General features: G+C 35.4%; 1 long non-coding RNA gene across 1 annotated transcript; it reads left to right on the top strand.

Moving 5' to 3' along the window:
• The first annotated feature begins 13862 nt into the window (after positions 1-13862).
• Positions 13863-20242, top strand: LOC135214120 (uncharacterized). Its single transcript, XR_010314274.1, has 3 exons — positions 13863-13960; positions 19616-19720; positions 20113-20242. It is a non-coding gene; the product is annotated as an uncharacterized LOC135214120 (long non-coding RNA).
• Positions 20243-20679: the final 437 nt, after the last annotated feature.

Below are 20679 nucleotides of genomic sequence, written 5' to 3'. Positions count from 1 at the left end.
TTTAGGGTGTTATTTAGTTTCTTTTGTGGAATCTGAACAAACATTTCGTAACGGCGCCTTGTTTTTGTGAAAGTGTAATATACAAGCTGCAGCAAAAGAGAAAGAAACTGGTATACCAAGGTAAAGTGTTGTATATTTTTATTAGTTGCAACTAATAATTGTTAGGAACAGTGAATAACTAATAATGGATAGGGAGTGTTTAACTAATAACGGATAGGAATTGTGTTTAACTAATAATTGATAGGAACTGTTGTCTGTTACGAAGGTTTGGTAAAAACTGTTGGTTACAGTGTTATGAAAAAGATTTACACTTTTACACATTGCTGATATTTTTTGTGTTTGTGTCTGTTCCATTGTTTGTGCACTTATTCATTTTCTTATTGAAGTGTGTCTTTTTGTTTTATATTTTCATTTGCATTCACCAATTTTAATTTGACTTCGTTATTTCATTGCTTTTAACATTGCACATTTAATTAAATTTAACACTTGTGAATTGATTTGCATTTTACTTAGAATTCTTTTCAAGTTTTATTGTTGTTAGTACTTGTGAATTAATTTCAAATTTTCAATTATTGCCTAACACTTTTGAATTTTGATTGAATTAATTTTCTTGAATTTTGTGATAAATTAATTTTGATTTAATTTTACTTAATTTGATTCAAGAATTAATTAAACTTTACTTTGTTTTCAAGTAACAGTAATTTTCCCTGATATTGTGAATTTCACTTATAAATTTTGAATTTAATAATAAATTTTTGTATTTAAAATTTTTATAAGTGTTTTCTTTATCTTACACCAGTATAAATATATTTAATTATGATTATATTCATGTTAGGTAGAAACATAGAGTGGTAATTGATTTGCTTTCCTTCAATTTAATTGAAGTGACTTAGAACCAGGAAGTACTTAGACTTCTGAATTCAGGGAAATACTTAGAGTTTTGAAAGTTGTTGATGGAGTGATGCCCTTTGATTAATTTAATTACTTACAAGATTACCTCACACCTGTTTTGATGAACTTAGTCTGATTTTCTGCAATACTGGTAAGTGTTTAAGGGATCACTGTTGCCTTTAGAGTATTCAGTCGTTTAAATGTGTTATGAGGGTTGTTTCAGGTGTCTGGCTTTTTGGTGAGGTAATATTTGATGCATGGTAACCAGATACTTGGCACTTAGTACCTAGTTGTTTAATGGTGCCCACAGACCCGGGAAAGCAGATTTCATTATCACTCTAGAATATACTGGTGTGTTAGGAATATATTTTTGTTAGGAGAGTGACCATATAATTTTGTTTTGCATTTATTGTATTGAATTGTAAGCTGATAACTTAGAGGAATGGCTCAGTTCAATGTTCAGGAATTTTTAGCAGCTCCTTCCGTCCAAGTTTTGTCTGAAACCACTCTGTCTAGAGCACAGTGGAGCGCTTTAGCAGAGGCATGTGGTGGTTATGTGTCTACTAGTATGGTAAAGGCACAAATAAGATGTATTGCTATGGAATCATTGATAAACTCTGGTAGAATAACTGATGAAGATGAGTTAGAATTGGCTCAAGAGTTGTTGAATGTAGCACTGTGATCTCATAAAAAAACAGCAGAAGAGGAAAGAGAAAGAATAAAAGAGGAAAGAGAAATCGCAAGACATGAAAGGGAAATGGAATTAATAAGAGCTAGATCCACATTACCTGTAACACCGTCTAACCCTAACAAGGTAATCAAGACCCTGTATTTGATGTAGTGAGAGTACAGAAGTTAATCCCTAAGTTTACTGAAGAAGCTCCAGATGAGTTTTTTGATCACTTGAGAAAGTGGCTTCAGGTATGGGATGGCCAGAGGATAAATGGTCAGTTTTGCTTACAAAAAAGTGTCTTGATTGGTAAAGGGCGAGAAGTGCTTATCTAGCCTTAACAGCTGATCAGTGTAAAGACTACAAGGTACTTAAACACAGTGTGCTACAAGTTTACCAGATGACCCCACCCCAGAGTATACAATGAGAGATTCAGAAATTTAAGAAAAGATGAGAAGGGAACCTTCTTAGATTATGCTTACAAAGTGAGAAGGTGTTTCAAACGTTGGGTAGAAGCTGCTAAAGTTAAAACTTTTGATGAGTTAGAAGAGTTACTTGTTCTTGAACAGTATCTTAAGGGAATTCCTGAACATATAAGAGCCTATTTAAGAGAGAGAGAAGTGAAGAAACTTGACAAGCCGCTACACTTAGTGAAGATTACAATATAATCAGTAGCAAACGTAATTTCAAGTTGTCAAGGTACCAGAGTCAACAACGCCCAGGTTTTAAGTCTTATCCAAATAACAGGAACAAATTTAATGGGAAACCTTCAAGTGATACTACTAAGAGTACACAAGGTAATACAGCTCAGCAAATTAATGTGAAATCCTCCATCCAGTCCAATTTTTACAAGACAGTTACAGAAACGTAATGTTGTCTGTTTCAAGTGTGGAAGAGTAGGGACACTACAGTCAAGAGTGTTAACCGGAATCAACAGCAGTCAAAACCAGTTAGTCAAGTTGTGAAAACAAACTACGAAGAGCAGTGTGGGAAAGAATCAGACTCCAAGAGTAAGAATGAAACTAAACAAGCTGAATGTTTAGGCAACCAGTGGAAATGTTACCTCAAGCAGTGAGTGGTTAAGCAGTGTGGAGCTTTTAAGCCATATATCTATGAGGGTATGCTGTCAACTCAAGAAGGAAGTATGCAGGTACCAGTCAAGATATTACGTGATACAGGGAGTAACCATAGTGTGGTAGTGCGTGGTTCTCACCCTCAGTTTGGAGAAGAGTCTCACAGGAGATTCAGTTATTTTGAAGGGTATAGGAGGAGAGGAAGTAAACTCCTATATGCCATTCTTACACCTGTCATGTGAATTGGTGACCGGGAGGAATGTTGATTTTGCTGTAAAGGACTCACTAGCTGTGGAAGGTATACATGTTCTGTTGGGGAATGAGTTGGTGGTGTGTTTGTTATTCCTTGTCCTGTAGTGACAGACAAACCATTGAGGATTAGTCCTACAGAAGAGTTGGAGAAGAATAACACCCACATGTTTCCTAGTTGTGTAACTACCAGAAGTATGAAGAGGACTACGACTGTAAGTGAAGAAACTGAGGATTTACACACTCAAGAAGGATCAAGTGAAGGATCTTTGTGCTTAGAAGATTATTCCAGGGAAGTGAAGTTTCCCATAGTGCTGACCAAGAAGAAGAGATTTCCCAAGAAGATGAAGATGAACGCAGCGACGACGACGAAGAAGAAGAACCTGATGTTCCTGAAGAGACTCCGAGTAGTCAAAGTGTTGCTGAAGACAGTAGTGAAACTAACAGTAGCTGAGTTTAGCAGATAATTGAGAATTCAACCCTTGAAGTTGGTCAAGTGACAAGAGAGAAGCTGATGGACTTGCAGAAGAAGGATGCATCGTAATTGATTTGTTCTTCAGAGTTGTTGATCGAGAGATGCAACAAACTCCTACCTGTTACTATCTGAAGGAAGGTTTACTGATGAGGAAGTATAGACCTACAGATATACCAGGAGATGCTGTATGGGGCGAATATCATCAAATTTTGATTCCATATCCGTTGAGAAAGCAAGTGGTTGCAGTAGCTCATGAGTCTGGACATATGGGAATCAGGAAGACTGTGGAGAAGCTCATGAAATATTTTTTCTGGCCTGGACTTCACAGAGATGTTAGCAGGTTTTGTCGTGAGTGTCATACCTGCCAGATAGCTGGAAAACCGAATGAAACCATCAAGAAAGCCCCCCTACAACCTATAGAAGTTAGAGGAGAACCCTTTAGCAAAGTGTTATTGATATGGTTGGACCATTGCCGAGACAAAGAAAGGAAATGAGTATTTGTTGACATTAATGTGTCCAGTGACAAGGTATCCAGAAGCAATCCCTGTTAGAAACATATCTGCCAAGATAGTTGCTGAAAAACTTGTGGAGTTTTTCTCAAAGTTTGGTATACCAGAAATTGTACAAAGTGATAGAGGAACGAACTTTACTTCAAAGTTATTCCAGGATGTGATGAATTTGTTAGGGTGAAACAACAGTTATCAACCGCTTATCATCCAAAACTCAAGGTGCCTTGGAAAGGTTCCACCAGACATTGAAAAGTATGCTGACAAAGTATTGTTCTGAGTCAGGAAGAGAAGGGATGTTGGTTTACCATTAATGTTGTTTGAAGTTAGGAGTGCTTATCAAGAAAGTATGGGATGTTCACCTAATGAGATGATTTTTGGAAGAGAAGTGAGAGGACCGTTGAAGATTCTTGCAGAAAATTGGGAAGAAAATCAAGAGGAAAGCCAAGCAGAGTATGTGAAGAACTTAAGGAAGAGGTTGAAAGAGATTAGAAAATTCTCTTTAGAAAACTTGAAAATGAGTCAAGAGAAAATGAAAAGGAGATTTGATGCTAAGACTAAGCTAAGAAGTTTTAGTATTGGTCAACAAGTGTTAGTGTTCTTACCTGTCAAGAGATTTCCCTCACTAATAAATTTCAAGGTCCTTACAAGATAATTCAGAAGTTAAGTGATAGAACTTATGATTGATACACCAGAAAGAAGAAGAAGCAAAGGAAGATACATGTGAACCTCTTGAAACCTTATTTCTCAGAACTAAAACTGAAACTGTGTCAGTAACACAGACAACTTTATCTACAGAGACGATGATGGCTACGAATTGGGAGCTGCAAGCAAGATGATAATTCTTCAATTTTGGAAAATTTGGAGGATAAACTGAAACATCTGAGTGTTGAACAAGGTGAAGACTCAAGTGACGTAATTAGAAGTTTTCCAGAAATTTTTTCAGATGTGCCTAGACGTACTGATCTGACCAAGCATGAAATCAAGATTCAAGAAGATGGAAAACCTTTCAAGCAAAGAGCCTATCGCTTATCACCGTATCATCGAGATGTTTTGAAGAAAGAAGTTGAATATTTGCTGCAACATGGATTAGCAGAACCCAGTTCAAGTCACTTCAGTTCTCCATGTGTGTTGGTGAAGAAACCAGATGGTTCCTTTAGGATGTGTACTGATTATAGAAAGCTGAATTCTATCAGTGTGGCTGATAATTATCCCTTGCCTCTTATAGATCAGTTACTTGATAATATTGGGCAAGCCAAGTTTGTTTCCAAGATAGACTTGTTGAAAGGATATTATCAAATTCCCTTAGATGAGAATGCGAAGCTGCTGTCAGCTTTTATTACTCCTTTTTGGACTATATCAGTATACTGTTCTGCCGTTTGGTTCTGATGAATGCACCCGCAACATTTCAACGAGTGATGGATCAACTGTTAGGATCAATAGAAGGAGTAGGTGTATACCTAGATGACATCGTGATTTACTCTACAACGTGGGAAGAACATCTGAAGATTCTGAAGAAAGTTTTTCAAGAAATACAAGAAGCAGGATTAACAATCAACCTAGAGAAGAGTGAGTTTGGAAAGGCAACTGTACAGTATCTTGGGTTTGAAGTTGGGAAAGGCCTTCTTGCTCCAGTAAATGCTAATGTAGAAGGTATCCGTAAGGCTACCCCACCTACTACCAGGAAAACAGCTACAGAGATTTTTAGGCATGGCTGGTTTCTATCGTCGTTTTTGCCCAAATTTCTCAGCTGTAGTAGCTCCCTTGACAGACTTGACTAGTCCCAAAGCTAAGTTTATTTGGACTCCAGAGTGTCAAGAATCCTTTGAGAAGGTAAAAGCCATTTTAACTTCAGACCAGTACTTCAAGCTCCAGACTTCGACAAGAAATTTGTGATACAAGTTGATGCGTCAGACTGTGGTGTTGGAGCTGTTCTACTTCAAGAAGATGAAAATAATATCTACCATCCTGTATGCTTCATGTCTACAAAATTGAAAAAACATCAGAAAGTATACTCGACAATCGAGAAGGAACTTTAGCCTTAATCACCGATTGAAAAAATTTGAAGTGTATGTGAATAGACCTAGAATGAAGAAATATTAGTGTTCTGATCACAATCCACTGTCATTTATCCAGAAAATGAAAATCACAATCAAAAGACTGACAGGGGTCTTTGTGCTGCCTGCAACAGTATAAATAACTTAAGAGTTGCAGCACCATTAAGTGGCAAAAACAATGTAGTTGCTGATTATTTATCTCGTTGTGAATCGTTGGATTCAACACCGTGATAAAAAATCTTCTGGGGGGAGGTATATTATATATGTACTTTCAAAAATGCATGTTTTCCCCTCTTTGAAATGTCTTGTAGATTGTGTACATTTCAGATTCCTAGATAGCTTAGAATAGGATGTTTTAAAATGTGTGTTCAGGTTTCGCATTAACGTCTTGTAAAAGAATATATATAACGTAAAGAGAGAGATCCTGTCTTTTCAAAGCTCCAAATGTTTAACTTTTATGTCAGCACTTTAAGATTGGAGTCTGCGAGATCCGTGTTTTGCTTCCCTGCTCTGTCAGCGCGTTGATAGCGAGCTCGTTGTCATAAAAAACATGTCAATCTTAATTATCGTTTACCCTCCGTTTCAATCAGGTACGTATCTGTTTGAGCAGTCTTGTCTTGTACGTGTATGTATTTGCCAAGTCCCACGTGGATGTTGCACATTATTGTGTGTAAGATTGCGTCAGATTTCAGAACTTTCGAGAAGCTTTCGTGCCTAGAACGTTTTTGAGACATCTGCTCTGTCATTTCCATAAAGGAAGAGATTTTCATTCGATCTTAAGACCTCGAGGCAGTTAGATCTCCCTCTCTCTCTCTCGCTCTCTCTCTCTCTCTCACTCGACATCGAGATTATATTAACGTAAAATTTGGTCACTCATAACTTGAGAATTCTATATTTGATATTTCTTAGAATTTATTTAGTGTTATTTAGTTTCTTTTGTGGAATCTGAACAAACATTTCGTAACGGCGCCTTGTTTTTTGTGAAAGTGTAATATACAAGCTGCAGCAAAAGAGAAAGAAACTGGTATACCAAGGTAAAGTGTTGTATATTTTTATTAGTTTGCAACTAATAATTGTTAGGAACAGTGAATAACTAATAATGGATAGGGAGGGTGTTTAACTAATAACGGATAGGAATTGTGTTTAACTAATAATTGATAGGAACTGTTGTCTGTACGAAGGTTTGGTAAAAAAACTGTTGGTTACAGTGTTATGAAAAAGATTTACACTTTTACACATTGCTGATATTTTTTGTGTTTGTGCACTTATTCATTTTCTTATTGAAGTGTTCCTTTTTGTTTTATATTTTCATTTGCATTCACAATTTAATTGACTTAGTTATTTTCATTGCTTATCATTGCACATTTAATTAAATTTAAACACTTGTGAATTGATTTGCATTTAACTTAGAATTCTTTTCAAGTTTTATTGTTGTTTAGCACTTGTGAATTAATTTCAAATTTCAATTATTGCCTAACACTTTTGAATTGATTTTGATTGAATTAATTTTCTTGAATTTTGTGATAAATTAATTTGATTTAATTTTGACTTAATTTGATTCAAGAATTAATTAAACTTTACTTTGTTTTCAAGTAACAGTAATTTTCCCTGATATTGTGAATTTCACTTATAATTTTGAATTTAATAATAAATTTTTGTATTTAAAATTTTTATAAGTGTTTTCTTTATCTTACAACCAGTATAAATATATTTAATTATGATTATATTCATGTTAGGTAGAAACATAGAGTGGTAATTGATTTGCTTTCCTTCAATTTAATTGAAGTGACTTAGAACCAGGGAAGTACTTAGACTTCTGAATTCAGGAAATACTTAGAGTTTTTGAAAGTTGTTGATGGAGTGATGCCCTTTGATTAATTTAATTACTTACAAGATTACCTCACACCTGTTTTGATGAACTTAGTCTGATTTTCTGCAATACTGGTAAGTGTTAAGGGATCACTGTTGCCTTTTAGAGTATTCAGTCGTTTAAATGTGTTTTATGAGGGTTCAGGTGTCTGGCTTTTTGGTGAGGTAATATTTGATGCATGGTAACCAGATACTTGGGCACTTCGTAACAATATATATATATATGTGTGTGTGTGTGTGTGTGTATACATAAATATATGACATATATATATATATATATATATATATATATATATACATATATATATATGATAGTATGGTAGACGCGCGAACACGAGCGTACACACACACACACACACACACACACACACACACATATATATATATGTGTGTGTGTGTGTGTGTGTGTACGCTCGTGTTTCACGCGTGTATCATTCGTTTGCATAACTGAATCACGAAGATATTGAACGTGGTGACTATATAAATAAAGGCTAATGCTACGAAAGGAATGTGAAACAACGTAGTGGTTGCTATGCCTTTCGACACAACGGTCCTTCACTAGAAAATGATGAGAAATATAGAAATAAGTCTACATTAAAAGTCTTATAAATGGGAGATTGGAGGGATAAATGAAAATCTATCCATGTCTGTACCGCTCTTCTGAGAAGTAATCAGAAAACCGTATTGTAGAAACATTCAAGTAGATCGAGAGAGAGAGAGAGAGAGAGAGAGAGAGAGAGAGAGAGAGTCCACTTGAATGTCTCTACAAACCGGTTTTTTTTATTATGTCTCAGAAGAGTGGTGGAGTTATTTAAGGTGCCTCACTTTTCAAATCTCTTTCTTTTATTAGCTTGTCTCAAATTCTTGAAAACACGAAAATCTTTGAAGAACTTAGCAACAGCAAGACTAAATGTCGTCTGTTACTTTTAATTTATATCATGTGAAAATAAACTAAACATTTAATCTTTTAAAAGTCCCAATTTTACTAATAATAAACACATATTCGCGGATTCTGAGACCGCGAGGTAAACTCGTATTCTGGGAGACAAAACATTCGTTTTCCTAGTTTGAAACCCGGTTGTAATTGGTCGTCGGGAAACTCGTAGACAAAACATTCGTTTTCCTAGTTTGAAACCCGGTTGTGATTGGTCGTCGGGAAACTCGTTTTCTATTGGCCAAGAGTTTCAAGGCGCATCACAATCTTCGATGACGTAAGTTGGAATTTCCCATTTGACAGCTAGTTCTAACTGGTCGTCTGAGACTCGGAGGACGGAGAGGAAAGCAGGCGTAGAAGAGGAGGCAATTTTTGATGCAGTTCGATATGTATTGTCCTGACTGATGAGCGATAATACTTATCGTAATTTAATTATTACTGCCACTTTGCCATAGCAAAGTTACATCCTGATTTTTAAAAGGTGATGCTTATAGAGAAATCATTAATTATTTCTGATCTTTCCTTGATTGTAATTCAGCGGAATGTTTATATAAAAGTCCGTTGGGGATTGCAGTAAAGATATATACAAAAGACTGTAATATAATAAAAGCAAAGACCCCAGAAATAATAGGCCTAAATACCGACCCCTACAAACCCTTGTGGGTCACTAGTCACTACCGAGGAAAGATCCATTATTTCTATGGGTTCTTAAATGTAGATGATGCGAAGGAGACGTATTTGGCAAATATGTGAGTCATAGGTGGTTGTGGATCTGACAACAGTTGTACGACGGAAGTGGCTCGGGAGAGGGAGAGAGAGCTGAGGAGAGAAGCAAATTAAATTATCATCTGGAATTTCGAGTGAATGCAAAAGATTTTCATTTACGATGAACTCAACATGTTAAGTAGGGTGTGTCGATGCTCTGGTAAAAAAAAAAAAAAAAAACAAAAAAAAAACTAACTACGTATGAAAAGAGAGAGAGAGAAACCCTCACTTGGATAACGGGAAACTGGATAGAGGTGAATACAGAATTTTCAGAGCAAAATATTCTTAAGTTCACCTGGGGTGGAGTACAGAGTGAGTCTAAGTTCTGGATCTGATGAGAGTAGTTTAGCAAATAGTTAGGAAATAGTTATGATGGACGCTTAGGATCCGTTAAAATGTCATGTAAGAGGAAAGTGAAAGTTGAATCTGTTTTGGCATGTGTAACTGAATCTTTTCTGTTATAAGTCTCAAAAGTGGTTTGTTTCATTTCTACGTGGCTGCATATATTAGGAAATTCATTTTAGTTGGGGACAGAAAATGGACCACTGGTGGGAGTTTGCAAGACAGAGGAATAGCAATTTCCTGGACATATAAGATGGCTTCAGCTATTGGATGATACTGATTTTCCTGGTGAGGAGAAGCTACCGAGGAAGATGGGATTATCAAAAGTATACAACAGGGGCTTTTTTTAAAAGCAAATTTTTAGCCAAGTTTTTGTGGCTGATCGATGAACAGACTCAGTTCTAAAAAATTTTTTTTTAACTGTATCTGCATGGTTAAGCTACTCAATCATGCAGTTCTCGTTAGTTAGAGAGTGTATACTATACTATACTATACGATATAGTGATGGTGGGATGACAATTTTGTAGTAGAGATTTTAAAGCATTAAATCTCTGCTATATCATCAAAGCTCCTGACAGAAGCTTTGATGATATGGACTGCGAATCGAACCCAGGATGCCAGAATGGTATAGATAGAAGACTGCAAACGGTTGGCTGATGAAAAGTATTTAGAAGGAAAAGATGGTCAACTGAGAAGAGAGAGGCAAGAATCAGCAGTATAGGAGGAGGCCTGAAAAGTTCAGAAAATAAAATGTTTGTTTACATGAGTGTTTGGAATACACGAGGGAAGTCTCATGCAAAATTCTCTCTCTCTCTCTCTCTCTCTCTCTCTCTCTCTCTCTCTCTCTCTCTCTCTTGCACGGAAGCAGTTTTCTGTTTTAAAGTGAATGATATAAAAACGAAGTGAAAAGTGTGAGGACAGAAAGCCGTGTTTTAATGGAACCTGAGAGAGCGGGGAATGTAGCGATGAATCGGTTTTGGGTGATACAGCAGTGTAGGGAAACTAGGATGGAACGCTGTTTTGGATGGTTTGGTAATGTAGAGGGAATGGGAGGCATTAGACCCCACCGGAAGGGTTTCCTAGTTCAAAAAGTTTACGTGAAAAGTGGAGAAAAGCAGATGTAGCAATTAGCGAATCGATAGATGAGTAGAGGCAGTGGGACGAAAGGGTCTTAATTCCAGGAAAAGGGAGAATGTACTGAGACAAACGTTACTGATACAATACGTGTCAAGAGGAACGATGCACTGCTTATGAGGTTTCATCCTACTGTCTAAAGCGGGTTTTTATTGCTCTGTCATTTATAAAATGATTTTGACAGGGTCATCTAAGGTGTTCATTTTGCGGGATACAAGAAGGTTACGATGGATTTTTGGCACAAAATTTACTCATTTATATGTTCGTAATCTGCTTACATATATTGGAAGCGGTCATTCACTGTGATAAAGAAATTTATATGAAATAACTCACCCGGGAATGGTGGGTTGTCGTTTTCGGTACCAGTTTCTAAAAATAGTTAAAAATACAAATGTTTTCACCAGATATAAACATAATTTAACCAACTTCAGGTTTTTTTAAAAGATACAGGTAAGAGAGAGTTTTAAAAGATATAGGTAAGAGAGAGAGAGAGAGAGAGAGAGAGAGAGAGAGAGAGAGAGAGCGAGAGAATATATTTTATGAACGGTTTTATCTGGTGGGGTGAGGATTCATTCTCCTCTTCCTCCCGTTTGAAGTTAGTTTTTATAGCGGTTCATAACTTCACAAGACTACTGATCATTAACGTCTATGCATTCTCTCTCTCTCTCTCCTCTCTCGTCTCTCTCCATCGTCTCTCTCTCTCTCTCTCTACTCCCGTCGAAACGACAGATTTATACATGCTTTATCGTTTTAGGGCAACAAAGTCAAATTAGATTTCTTGGGAACATACCAATGTTAATCTTTCCTTGCCAGTTCTGGGATCGAACGCTGATCACTCAGCGAATGGAATGAACGCGGAGGAGAGGTAAATCGAGAGTAGCACAGTATATTACAGGTAACTATTTACATATCACAAAATTAGGCTGTATATTACATAAAGATCTTTGACTGTCTCTCTTAATGAGGGGTAATATATCCTTGCCATTCTTCGATCTAAGATAAGTTGCAAGCTAATCGGGATAGAGCGCAAGGTGCTTGGAAAATATATCTGAAATGATAAACATCCCAACATTCCAAGAAGAATCGAAAACAAGTTTTTTGTGGATAAACTCACTATTGCGCCTCAATGTTTAGTTGCTTTTTTAAGACAGCCAGAATTCACGAGAGGCATCATTCATGACATATTTTGCAAAACCCTGAATGGCAAAGCAATCAAGAGCCTCTGAATTCAAACTAACTTTTTTTGAAAGCCCCGAACAGTCAGAAAAAGCACTAATACAGTTTGAACAAAATAAAGAGATTAAAAAACAAATTCCATAACGAACAAATTCCATAACGAACAAATTCCATAACTGTTTGAAAGACAATGCTGATGAGTCAACAGAGAGCTCGTCTGCCATTGGTCTGTTGCTCTTGGGGGCGTGGATGCTCTCGCATAAATAGGCTTGCAGGCAGGGCATTCCTTAAGTGAGTCCTCAGAGTTGATCCGTGCCTCTCAGCTATATACTGTTTCTTGTCAAAGTTTAGTGTGCTTGTGGTAAGTCTGAAAACGTGATGGCTTCGGTATATCATGGTCATGAAAGTTTCAGTGTTAAATAAATAATAACAATGATATAAAATTTTACTTCAGCTCAAGGCCATATACAAGGAATATACGAAGTAGATATAATTTACACAATCTAGATAAATTAAATAATCGATAGAAAATGGTAATCGGCAATCCATACAGTAGCTGACGAAATAGAAAAGATAGTATTCATCAGGTGGTATATGTTTTGCCGTACGAACAATGTTATTACACTGACTTGCATTGACGTTACCTGCGGCCTAAGTTTGTTTTTCAGAGTTCAGAGTTCCACCCTTGATCCAAACATCTTACCATATTTTATACGAGGACTCTATTTGTCGCTCCTATTGTTAGAGGCGGCACAGGCAGGCTTTTTGTAAAAAGCCTTTTGCATGGAACGTCCAAAAAGATTGTTTTTTTATGCTGTTTGGTCTCGTTTTACGAATAGTCAATAATTATTTCATCCCGACAAGTCTAATCATGTGTTCGGTAAGTGAGTGGGTTTTACTGATTGGTTTTTGGGCCAAACCACTCTTACTTCCTTAGCATTCTCGTTCTTTGTTTTTTTACGTTTACTTCATGCCTGGGCTAATCATCTTCTGTTTGCGTATATTCGGGGAGACATGGACCTCGCTCGCTGTTTAGCATTATTGTTACATTATGACCATTGCAACACCATAATTCAGCCTCGGATTCTTTTAGGAAAAAAAATTCAGGAGGTTATTGCAGGAGCAAAGATTGATGGATCTTGCGTAAGAACATTTCTGATTTGAATTTTTTTTTTTTATCTGAGATTTGTTCAAGCTTGTTCTAGCATGATACGGAGGACGGGGGAGGGGAGATCCAACAGATGAGACAGTGACAGAGAGAAGTCAGTTCCAGGAGCAATATAATGATGCTATGGGTATTTCACACAAAAATGGCAGAGCCCCTAGAGTTAGAGTGAGTGTTTCATATTGATGAGATCGGCCACATTCAACCTCTTGGCTTCTAGAATGTTGGCATTTTAATCATTCCCTTAATTAAAAAGAATTCAATCGACTTGAATTGGATGTTATCTGGGTTATTCAACAAATACTCAAGTAAGATTGAAGAATTATTTCATCATTGTAAGATGGAGTTAAAACAAATTTGTATAAACTCGCACAAACACAAAACTGAAAAAAAAAAAAAAGACAAACCCCGGCGTCTGCTGAGGTCACAGAAAAGAGCCTGGTTTTAGTTACATCTCAAAAGGCTTACTGGGAAAACCGGAAGACTGAAAATGGGATAATATTATGGCAAAAAAATCAATAAAAGATAGAGACAGACTAACCAACCTTCACCTTTCCTCATGATCCGGCGAAATGCGTCTCTTTTCTGGTAGTGTTTCTGATCTTTGCGGTTCTTCTTGGACATCTGTCCGAAGGGGAAACGGTAGGCGGCAAAGTAAGTATGATATGTTTCAATTCCATAAATGAATTATGTTGGCATCTCAACAGTGGTCCTTGTACATGTCCCGACCACTGAAGGGACTAGTGTGACACTTTCATGGTCCTTGTGGGGTAACTTTTTAATAGCCTTATGGTTCTAGAGAAACGAAAAAGCTTTGCTCTTTAAAAGCGATGAATCTACATTGCACACACACACGCATGTATGTATGATTATGAATATACGTATATGTGTGTATATATATATGAGTATATATATACATATATATGTATATATATCATACTATGTACATACTACATACGTGTGTCCGCATATAGATTCATCGCTTTGTAAAGAGCAAAGCTTTTTCGTTCCTATATATAATGATCGAAACGGGCCTCTTCAGGAAGCTAAAGAAGACCGGCGTGCAAACGGTCGAAAGCTTCCATTTTAATTATTTTCGAGTCTTGAGAAATAGCAGTTTTAACTCATATGCATATCTGTGGGTTTTTACTTATTATTTCCTGTCATAGTATACTGATGAATATATATACGTATATATATATATATATATATATATATATATATATATATATATGTATGTATATATACATATATATATATATATATATATATATATATATATATATATATATATATATATATATATATGTATATATATACATACATATATATATATATATATATATATATATTATATATATATATATATATATATATTATACACACACTTCTTATTAGTCTGACAGATTTTTTCTGAATCTTTTGGGTTCTTCCCGATTTAGTTCATGAAAAAAAAGAAGATTAAACTCTCCCTGTTTTATTTACCAGAACAACACCACAGTTGTTTCGTCACTCGTCGTCACCTCTTCAAAGTGCGTTATCTGTTGTTGTTTTTGATGAAGCTGGCCTTATGCCAGCACGGGCTCTTGTTCATACTAGACCAGCCCGGCCCTAAGTTTATCTGAATATACCGTCCTGTTGTTCTCTTACAGTGTTTGTGACGGATATGTAGCGTCCAAAACACATCCAACCGCACACTATAATTAAACAACAGGATGCTATGTCTAGACAATGATACATTCTGAAGAAGTCACGACGACTGACAAAGAGGTAATCTTCGGTTTTTTTTGTCCAGCAGCTAAATTTGGAAGAATGTAGAAGATTCAGGAAATACTGTCAGACTAAATAAGAAGTTGAACAATCAAAAGGCCATAGAATTCAATGTAATTGCACACACGTACACGTACAACACATTTTATATATATATATATATATATATATATATATATATATGTATATATATATATATATAAAGGTTTTTTGCCACGAAGGAAAAAATGAAAAGCGGAGATAGCAGGTACTTTCGGTCCTGTTCGGACCTCAGTAAAGGGTCCGAACAGGATCGCAGTACTTGTCTATCTCGATTTTCATTTTTTCCTTCGTGGCAAAAAACCTTTGTTTATACATAGCATCACGTTTTATATACTTCGTGATGAAGTTATTCATATATATATATATATGTATATATATATATATATATATATATATATATATATATATATATATATATATATATAATATATATATATATAGGAAGAAGAAGACCTAGCCTTCTATAGAAAAGTAAAGTAAAGCTGCATAATGTGAATAGCAACCAGAGGAAAATAATAATATGAATTCCCTCTGCATTATATTTAGAGTTAGATTCCGAACAGAGATGAGATCAATTTGCCATTGCTGCGTGTGAGAAGATGGCTCTGGCTTCGGAAAGGATCGTACACGTACATGTAGAGGACTGTGTTCGGTCGACTTATGGTGATTTAAATAAATCATTTAAAAGTTCTTACAGTGACTACAAGAGGAGGCCTGAATAAACAGACCATTATCATTGTTATAATTATCATCATCTCAGTAGATGAAACCTGCTCCACGGAACAAGCACACTGCGCCATTGAAATTGCAAATTCAACCTTCCAAGAATGTTGGCTTCCACCTCCCACGCAGACCCCACACTGCTGCAGTAACTGACCATGATACAGAGCCAGTGATTTTTCATTGATCAGGGAGACGCAAACCCGCAACTATGTCAGTGGCATCCCACGACACTAACCACTATACGATGAAGAGCGTGATGAATGAAGCAAAGTAGGTGATGGTGATGCTGCCTCTGGAGGGACCTTTTGCTGAGGACGCCTCTATTGCTCATCTCCGCTGTACAAATAGTTGAATGCGATAGTGGTTATCTTCTTTCTCTAAAGTTTTTTATATATATACTTATATATATATATATATATATATATATATATATATATATCTTATATATATTTATATCAATAGAGGGATCCACAGTAATATCCTTGTTTATCGAGATATAATATATTATACAAAGCTTAAAGCTTTCGTCCATCCTCCTGTGGACTTGATCACTAAGCTTAGTGATCAAGTCCACAGGAGGATGGACGAAAGCTTTAAGCTTTGTATAAATATTATATCTCGATAAACAAGGATATTACTGTGGATCCCTCTATTGATTTCTTAGAAACACGATACAGTGTTTTTATTTTGCATATATTTATATATATATATATATATATATATATATATATATATATATATATATATATATATATATATAAACGCATATCCGTATAGATATATATATATATATATATATATATATATATATATATATATATATATTATATATATATATCTATATATAAAATGTGTGTGTACGTGTACGTGTGTGCAATTACATTGAATTCTATGGCCTTTTGACTGTTGATCACTGCTTATTAGTCTGACAGTATTTCCTGAATCTTCTACATTCTTCCAAATTTAGCTGCTGGACAAAATAAACCGGAAGATTAACGCTTTGTCAGTCGTCGTGAATTCTTCAGATGTATTCATTTCTCTAGACATAGCGTCCTGTTGTTTAATTATAGTGTGCGGATGGATATGTTTTGGACGCTACATATCCGTCCGCACGCTGTACAGAACAACAGGACGGTATATCCAGATAAATTACGGGCTGGTCTAGTATGAGCAAAAGAGCCCGTGCTGGCATAAGGCCAGCTTCATCAAAAACAACACAGATAACGCACTTTGAAGAGGTCACGACGAGTGACGAAACAACTGTGGTGTTGTTGTTTGTCTTAGTAAATAAACAGAGAGTTTTTAATCTTTGTTTTTTTTTTTTTTTTGGGTTTCATCAACTAAATCGGGAAGAACCCAAAAGATTCAGGAAAAGTCTGTCCAGACTAATAATAAGAAGTTCATCAACAATTAAACAAAAATCCACAAAATTCAACGTAATCTTCCTATATACTTGTATACATATACATAAATTTATATGTGTGCATATATATATATATATATATATATATATATATATATATATATATGTGTGTGTGTGTGTGTGTGTGTGAGTGTGTGTGTGTATAAAGTGTACATATATATATGTATATGTATATATATATATATATATATATATATTTCGTATACTATATATATATATTTATATATATAGATATATATATATTTATATATATATATATATATATATATATATATATATATCTATATAGAAATAACACGGGTTAGTTCCCTAGAGAAGAGGGGACGTTCATCTCTTCTAGATTCACACTTGTGCTGCTGATCGTGTCTGAGCCTCGAATGCAGAAAAATCTTCACAATGCTCAGCATTTCATACACCTCTATATGAGACTTTCCAGCAGCACGTCGACATCCTTAACCAACAGTTGCACTATTCAAACATCTCCTCTCTCTCTCCTTTCGTCTCCTCTCTCTCTCGTCTTCCTGGAGGTCGAGGCCTCTTCTTTCTAGTACCAATCACACTCCGTCTATCCTTTCTACTACTTCCTTTATCTGTTCTTTTTACCGACCAATTATATCTTCTATTCTTCCACTTGACCAAACCATCTGGGAACACTCCATTTATTTCTTTTAGCCTTTCAGTTCCTCCCTCTCATACGGCAACCACCACGTAAATAAATGACTCACTAACATCTGAACCGCAAGGAAATCTCACTGTCTATGGGGTTATCGTCAGGACAAAAGTGGGCGGAGTCCGTCGCCTCTCCGACCAACTCGCACACGAATATGTATATGTATATATATATATATATATATATATTATATATATATATATATATATATATATATATATATCTCGCATAGTCTAGTGGTATGAGTCCAGTATACAGTATGTCTATGATCCGCTAAATGGCAAAGTGGGCTGCCTAAGCTTAGACCTACGGTTCTGTATGCAAGTAAGAGTATAATTTTCAACTCTTTTGTACAAAATTTTTTAGTTAATTGTTTATATCACATTGTTATTTCCTGACCATAAACTAAAATGTTATTATAATATTTTCAGTAAAATTTAAATTTTCCTGATATGAACTAAAAATTTTGTGTACAAAAGAATTGAAAATTATACTCTTGCTTGCATACTGAACAGCACACCAATATGCAGTACTTAAATGTGCCTCACGGTCGAACTTCTCAGTTCCAGAGGTCCTTTATTATTCCTCACACCGTTGGACTGTGGAACTTCCAGCCTCCCAGAATTGTCGTGCAACTGGAACTTCTTCAGAAGTTCAAGCGGAAGCGCAGTGCATTACTGCCCTAGTACTATTCTTCTCACATTTCAATACGTTTTTATCTATATCTATTTATTAATTTATCTTTTAGTGAGTGAGATTTCTTCTTTCTTTATTTCCCTTTACGTCCTCCTACTTTTTATCTATGAACGTCATATTCTTTGGGAGATGAATTTAAAGTCAGTGACCCTATGTCGTGTTCCATATGAATGGATTTCATCTTCTGAATAATAATAATAATAATAATAATATATAATAATAATAATAATAATAATAATAATGGTAATAATAATAATAATAATAATAATAATAATAATAATAATAATAATAATAATAATATAATAATACTCATTTTACCATTATCTGAAATACATAATCCCAAATGCTCTTAAGGATCTGCTAGTTCTACTCTTACCTTCCGTAAAAGTATTCGCTTCTTCCTTGTTCCCATTTACTTTTATAATCTTACTCTTGCTTAATTTTTCCTCTAAATCTTCTCCTCTTGCAAACGCTTTCAAACTCTCTCTGTATTTTACTTCTCTATCCCAGTCACTGCTGTATCATCTGAAGATATCAGGCATTCAACACTATTCATAATCCATCTTTTTATGCGACAGACTGCCACCTACATCTACTGTTCCCTTTCTCCGACTTCTCACCATAATTCCATCTTACACCCCTGTAAACTATTACATGTTTCATATCGTTTCATCAGTCTTGGCAGGATACCCTTAATTCTACACATTCTCAACTCCCTGCACCTTGACTCTATATATCAGCTCAACATAAGCTTTCTCAAGGTTTATTTATGTCATATTAATTTGATCCTCCATTTGGATATTTATGCTTTCTAACAAGCACTTAATACACTGACTAAACCTACAATATTCTATCCCTGTCAGTCCAGAACCCATCTGCCCTGCCTTCTCAATCCAGATCCTATCCAACGCTTCCCCTGCTACATTCTGAAAAAAGTATGATTTTCCATCCTTATATTTAAATTGACTGCACTTTGATCTTTCAGCTAAAAATCCCAAGACGAAGACCAAGACCAACACAGTGCTGTCCTCCAAATTGCCCTTGCTGTGATCCATTCAACCCTTGTACATGCTTCGCCCCGTGTCCACCGGTGAGTCAGATTACCTTTACTTATTTTCTTTCAAAATTTTTTTTTTTATTATCTCTCCTGAAGTTGGGCTGTGCACATGTGTCTCTTTGCTGAATTCTCTGTTTGTCCGCAAGGTATTTCAAAGTGGTTTTATAAGTTTTAGTTAAATTTTGTCGAATGGGGCTACTGACCAAAATAGTTTATTAAATATTAAAATATATCCCGATGAGGAAGTGGCACAGATTACTTTGGAGGTATATGGTGTCAGATTGCTATGTTGTTATTCTCATCCTTGATTTTTGTTCTCATCATGTCAATTGCTGTTATATTTCTTAAAAGTGTATCGTCACCCACTTGGGAATAAATCAGTTGTCCTTTGATTAATGTCTTCTGTGTTCCTCCCTCTCGTACAGGATTATTAGATTGCTGTCCAGTGATGTCATAGCCGAATATGGAAGATCCTTCATGAGCTGATTTTGAAACTGTCAATATAAACAAGAAGATGTCTGTTTGTCGATTAATTAAAAAGACTTAACACTTGAATTTGTTTCTTTGAAGTTAGCTACCTAATGAAATTATATATTATACATACATACTATATATATATATACTATGCAAATATATATATTATATACATACATACATACACACACACACACACACACACACACACATATATATATATATATATATAATATATATATATATATATAATATATATATATATATATATAGATGGCTCCCGCAACGGATGCTTATTCTGACTGCGACTAAAGGGAGACTGATCAAACCTAATCAGATACAAGAAAAGTCGGCTAAAGGCCGAATACAAGTGAAAGGAAAAAAAAATCGTTAGGAAACTCCAAGAGTGAATTTACAGGGGGCAATGTATTTCCACCTTAACGTTACTCTACGAATTCAAGGCGCCCAATAAGGATGTTAATGACCCTCACATAAAGCCAAATACTGGAATAGTTGGT

This window comes from Macrobrachium nipponense, chromosome 45 (assembly GCF_015104395.2).
Source record: "Macrobrachium nipponense isolate FS-2020 chromosome 45, ASM1510439v2, whole genome shotgun sequence".
NCBI lineage: Eukaryota > Metazoa > Arthropoda > Malacostraca > Decapoda > Palaemonidae > Macrobrachium > Macrobrachium nipponense.
Note: the sequence above shows the minus strand (reverse complement) of the source record. Positions and strands in the feature narration are given on the sequence as shown.